At 52.1% G+C, this 5428-nt stretch overlaps 1 long non-coding RNA gene across 1 annotated transcript; it reads right to left on the reverse strand.

Annotated features, from left to right (window-relative positions):
- Nucleotides 1-500: 500 nt before the first annotated feature.
- LOC119089137 lies at nucleotides 501-2116 on the reverse strand. The gene is made up of 2 exons (XR_005092972.1): nucleotides 1949-2116; nucleotides 501-1338 (listed from the first exon to the last, which is right to left on the reverse strand). It is a non-coding gene; the product is annotated as an uncharacterized LOC119089137 (long non-coding RNA).
- Nucleotides 2117-5428: the final 3312 nt, after the last annotated feature.

A 5428-nucleotide genomic window follows, 5' to 3' on the forward strand; every position in this document is an offset into this window, starting at 1 on the left:
GGCCAGCCTGTACAACTTAGAGTATCTGAAAAATAAAACTGAAATAAAATAATAAAAAGGCAATTCAGGGTACAATTTGGTTGTAGAACATGCAGAGGCCCTTGGTTTAATTGTCAATAGAATACACTTTTGTGCTAGAGTCAAGAGCAATGGCTCTCAACCCGTGGGTCATGACCCCTTTGGGAGGGTTGAACAACCTTTCATAGGGGTCCCACATCAGATATCCTGCACATCCACATCAGATATTTACATTACAATTCATAATTGCAAAATTACAGTCATGAATTAGCAACAAAAATAATGTTGTGGTTGGGGTCAGCACAACATAAGAAACTGTATTAAAGGTCACAGCATCAGGAAGGTTGAGGACCGCTGGTCATGAGACAACTGTTGGTATACAGGCATGTCAAAAATACCAATATTAGATTTTAATCTTCAGGCTTTTAAACTGATTAAAGGTGGATAATTAACGGGAATAAAGTTCTAAAATGCTTGCACACTTTAACACTTTCAAATTCACAAGGGTTTTGTTTATTTTTGGAAAGCAAATGAAAAAAATCACAACAGACTCTCTCATTCTTGTCATAATTTCAAGGCTAACCTTCCTTTTTAAAAGTGGGGAAGATTAGAAAGAAAAACCTGAAGCACCCAACCACTAGAAAATGTTCCTATATTACCATTTATCATGGCCTTTTATCATTAAACACTTCAAGTCTACCGATACTATAAAGGCCAATGGCCTCTTACAGCTTCTAGAGACAATCCATGTGAAACCCAAGGATCCCTCACTAACAGAATGCAGGTCACTGGAACACGGCAAACAAGCCCACACGTCAAAAGTGCAGCTCACTTTCTGCCGACAAGGCTTTCTTTCTAGAACTTCTCTCCAATGCAGGGTTGAGTGCCAACTTTACAAGGTGCCTGGCATTCATTTCTTCAACACTAAACTTCTATCTGGTTCCCAGAAGGTCACTCCAGTACCCTGAGTCTTGGTCCCACACACTATGGCAAATCTGGAACACCAGACCCGGCCCCTCCAATCATCCTCATGCCGGGGAGGTGGGAGGGGGTCAGTCCATGTCCTGTCTTCGAAGTGGTGCTGGTGGAAGTAGATGTGCCAGTCATATCTTCCCTCTCAATCTAACCACACATCGTTGGCCTGGGCACTCTGGATGACGGAGGCACGTGTGTGTCCTGTTCTCACACACTTGCAGGAAGGTGTCTTGAGTCCTGTAGGGAAGATGCAGCCTCGGAAGCCCCTTGACAAGATGACAGCTGGCCTGGGTCTCCTCAGCTGTTCGCTCGGCCAGCTTCCAACTCAACGTTTTCTCTCACTCACTAGGGTATTCACGACTTGTCAGGACAACACCAACACGCCCTCAACTTGGATTTGCTAAGTTTCACCCACTAAGGAACTTTCTAGAACTCGCTTCTCTTGGAAAAAGCGTGGCCCGGCCGGGCGGCGGTGGTGCACACCTTTAATCCCAGCACTTGGGAGGCAGAGCCAGGTGGATCTCTGTGAGTTCGAGGCCAGCCTGGTCTACAGAGCGAGATCCAGGACAGACACCAAAACTACACAGAGAAACCCTGTCTTGAAAAAAAGGAAAAGCGTGGCCCGCAGACCCGGTCGACATAACTCCCTGACGGGCACTGCTCTGGGCGGGCAGCTCGGGACCCCACGGAGTCACCTCACGTGACCCGGCCCTCTCCTCAGAGGGGACCCACGCCCACTCGACCGCCTCACCTCACACGAACCTGGGAGCCCGCGCCCGAGCTGCGGCGACCCCGGGGAGTCACTTCCCACGACCCCGGAGACCCCGCTCCACGAGAGGACCCACGCCCGCCCGCGCCCGTCACCGCACGCACCTCACGCGACCCCATCTCCGCCCGCAGCCCACCCCGGGCCCCGAGGGGACGCCTACCCGAGCCCGCCACGACCCCGCCTCACCTCGCGTGACCCTGTCCCCGCGGGGACCCCGCCGCCTCACCTCACACGACCCTGACACCTCACCGCTAAAATTAGACCGAGCGGGCGGCGCGCTCACGTGCACGCGGCCGGCCCGGGGCGAGGGGCCGGGCGGCGTGAGTCACCGGCCCCGCCCCCCACGGAGAGCGCGCTGACGTCAGGCGCGTCCCCGGAGGGTGACGTGAGCGCGCTGCCGGGCAGCCGGGGTGGAAAGTTCGAGCGTGTCCGTCTTAAAGGGGCCGCCGCTCCTGCTGGACCCTGGCGGCGCGGGTCCCCGGGGCGGCGGCTGGGGGCGGGCTGCGCCTCAGCTCGGCCTGCTGCGCACGGTGGTCGTCGCCTACGCTTTCCGAGCTGCCGTGACGCCTGTGAGCCGAAAGCACGTGGCTCTCCGGGTACTCCATGCCAGGGCTTCTCCAAACCCGCGTCCGGGGCGGAGGACCCCCGCCTGCACTCGGCTAAGCCCTGCCGTAGCCCTGGGGACCGCAGTGTCTTCGTCCTTAACCACCTCGCGTCGGGTGACGTCGGGGCCACCCCAAACAAGACGCATGCCCCAGGTCACAGCCGCTGACCGTGGGCAAGCTCTTACCTTCCCACCGGGCTGCCTCCAGAATCTTTTTTTTTTTTTTTTTTTTTTTTTTTTTTTTTGGTGCTAAAACTTCGGCTGACCCTAGGCCCACCCTGCGCAGTCTCCCCTGAGTTGTCTGGAACTTGAGTCCTGGGCTGGCTGGCAGCCAGGGCCAGAGCTGCCCGAGGCAGAGCCCTCCACTGTGAGCGCCAAGAACGGCTTCCTTCCTTTGGAGAGGTTGTGCTGTGGAAGGGGAGCCCAGCAGGGCAGCGGCAGGTGTTCTCTCTGGATGTTGGTCTTTCCCTAAATACCACAGGTCTGTCCTCCGGCTACACATGCCAGGCACACAGAAACTCCTCTCCGTGGTCTTAGAGAAGCTGTTCCTGTCCTCAGTCTCCATGCCTGTGTGCCAGGCCCCTCCCCTCCTGACCCTCATGCTTCTGTGGTTTCTGTTCTGCCCTGATGCCTGGAGTCTGGGGACTAACACCTTTGTGTCCCCAAGAGATGGAGAAAGCCCCAGACCGCCCCAGGTGCCTAGGGGAGGGGCTGCAGGTCAGCCACTTGGTGTGGGTGCCTGCAGCAAGCTACCTACCTTCATGACATCCAGGGAAGGTCGGTCACACACCTCTAATGACTCCGAGGGGGATTCTAAGTCAGCACATCCCAGAGACACCTGCACATCCATGCTTATTGCTGCACTATTCACAACAGCCAGATAGGAAAGCAGCCCAAATGTCAATCAGCAGGTGGTTAAAGAGCATGTCTTTTATATACACAATGGAATGTAAATGATTTATTTGTTTATATGTAGGTGGGTGGGTTTGGGAGCCAGTGCTACGGTGTACCTGTGACGATCAGAGGATAACTTGGTCCTTTCCTTCCCCGGTGTAGGTTGTAAGATTGAACTCAGGCCCTCAGGCTTGGTGACAAGCCCCTTTACCTGCTGAGCCATTTTTCTGGCTCCTACAATGGAATTTTTCTAGGCAAAGGATAAAAATTGTTGTAGGACAATGGATGGAACTGGAAATCATTATGTTAAGTGACGTGAGCCACACTAGAAAAGTAGAGCATGTTTTCGGTCATATGTGGAGTCTAGATTAAAATCTGTGTATACGTGTGTGTGCGTGTGTGCGCGTGTGCGTGTGTGTGTGTGTGTGTGTGTGTGTGTGTGTGTGTGCGCGCGTGTGCGCGTGCGTGTGACATCAAAGTAGAAGGGGAACTCTGGGGATTGGAGACATGGCTCAGCTGCTAAGAGAAGACTGTTCCTGCAGAGGACCCGAGTTCACTTCCCAGTGCATCTGTCTCCTCACAGACACCACTAACACCAGGTCCAGGGGATCCAACACCTCTGGCCTCTGCAGATCCTGTACTCGTGTGTACACACACAGAGACACAAAACAGTCACATAATTTAAAATAAATCCTTAAAAGAAAAAGGGAGGGACTTGGAATGAAGGGAAATAAAAAGAACTTGAGAAGAGCAAGAGTAATGGGGGGGGGAGAATGTAGAAAGCATGAGGGGGACCAGTAAGAGGTATGAGGGGGGACTGAGAGGAAAGTGAGAGAGGAGAATAAGAACAAACTATAATAACTGTTATGAAAATGTCACGATCACACCCAGTTCTTTGTAAGCCAACCCAAGAAAATAATTAAAAGATGGGGGAGGTGACCAGAAAACAACTTAAAACTTAAAAAACAGAAAAGATGACCCAGGTAGGACAATGGGTACAAGATGTGCCTGCACACAGTCGTAGGCTGGACATGTGGCATGAACATAGACTTGGAATCACAGGAAGAACTGGAGATACGGTCATCAGGACTGCCAGCTCTCCCCTTCCCTTCTCTCCCACCCGGCTTCCAGACAGATGACCCTGGGAGTGATTTTCCCCATGGAACGACACTATGAGGTCCACTGCTGTTTTTAAATCTGCAGTAACCAAGATCTTGTGTGTCATCGCAGGTTTTGATTTTCTGAGATCCCAGTTTTCACTCCCCACACCAGAAGCCCCATTAAATGTCAGTAAGAGCCGTAAATGCAAGCCACCACTAATGCAGAAGGATTGTGATCTCCGGCAGACAGCTCCAGCAAGCAAAGAGCAGGAAGCCTTGGAGCATTCCCAACCATGTCGGTGACTCACACAAAGCACCAAGCACACTGGAGATGGGGAGCAGGAGGCACACTCTCATTGGAGTGGGAAGTGGTCCAGGGGTTAGGAGTCAACAGCACTGCCTGGATCCCAGCACGGTAAAACTCAGAGGTCATGGCTGAGCCTGACTCCATGGCAATTCTCCAGCAATAGTGTGCTGGCGAGCTGTGAGCTTTGCCTCCTAGAGTATGCCTATTCAAACAGAGCTCCTAAGATGGTTGGGTAGGATTAGGACACTTGTCCTTCATGACTTCCATCTCATGGGTCAGAAATGCACCCTGCTTATTCCCACCTCCCCTTTGTACCTTGTACAACTACACCCCCGGGAATTTATCTTAAACTTTTTTATTTATATTGCAGCCTGTCCAGCCCACTAAATTACTTTAGTGTTCCCATTTCTGTAAAAGTTTACGTCCTAAAATGAAGGAAAAGGGGTTTGCTTGTAGTCAAGGATAGCCTTGAACTTCTGATCCTCCGGTCTCCACTTCCTGAGCACTAGGATAATAGGTGTGTGTCCAGAGCGCAATGAAATGACTCTCAGTGGCACTGTCATGGGGGATACCTAAGCCAGGCATGGTGGTACACCCTGTAATCCCAGCACTCAGAAAGTTGAGGCAGGAGGACTACTGTGCTTTGAGTTCTGACTGCCCTAGACTACATAGTGGCTTCAAGTAAGCATGGGCTATCTAGCAAGGCGACTCTGTCTCAGAAAAGCATATACACACAAAAGTTGTTTTAACACAAATGCACA

The sequence above is a fragment of the Peromyscus leucopus genome, chromosome 15 (assembly GCF_004664715.2).
Source record: "Peromyscus leucopus breed LL Stock chromosome 15, UCI_PerLeu_2.1, whole genome shotgun sequence".
In the NCBI taxonomy this organism is placed as follows: domain Eukaryota; kingdom Metazoa; phylum Chordata; class Mammalia; order Rodentia; family Cricetidae; genus Peromyscus; species Peromyscus leucopus.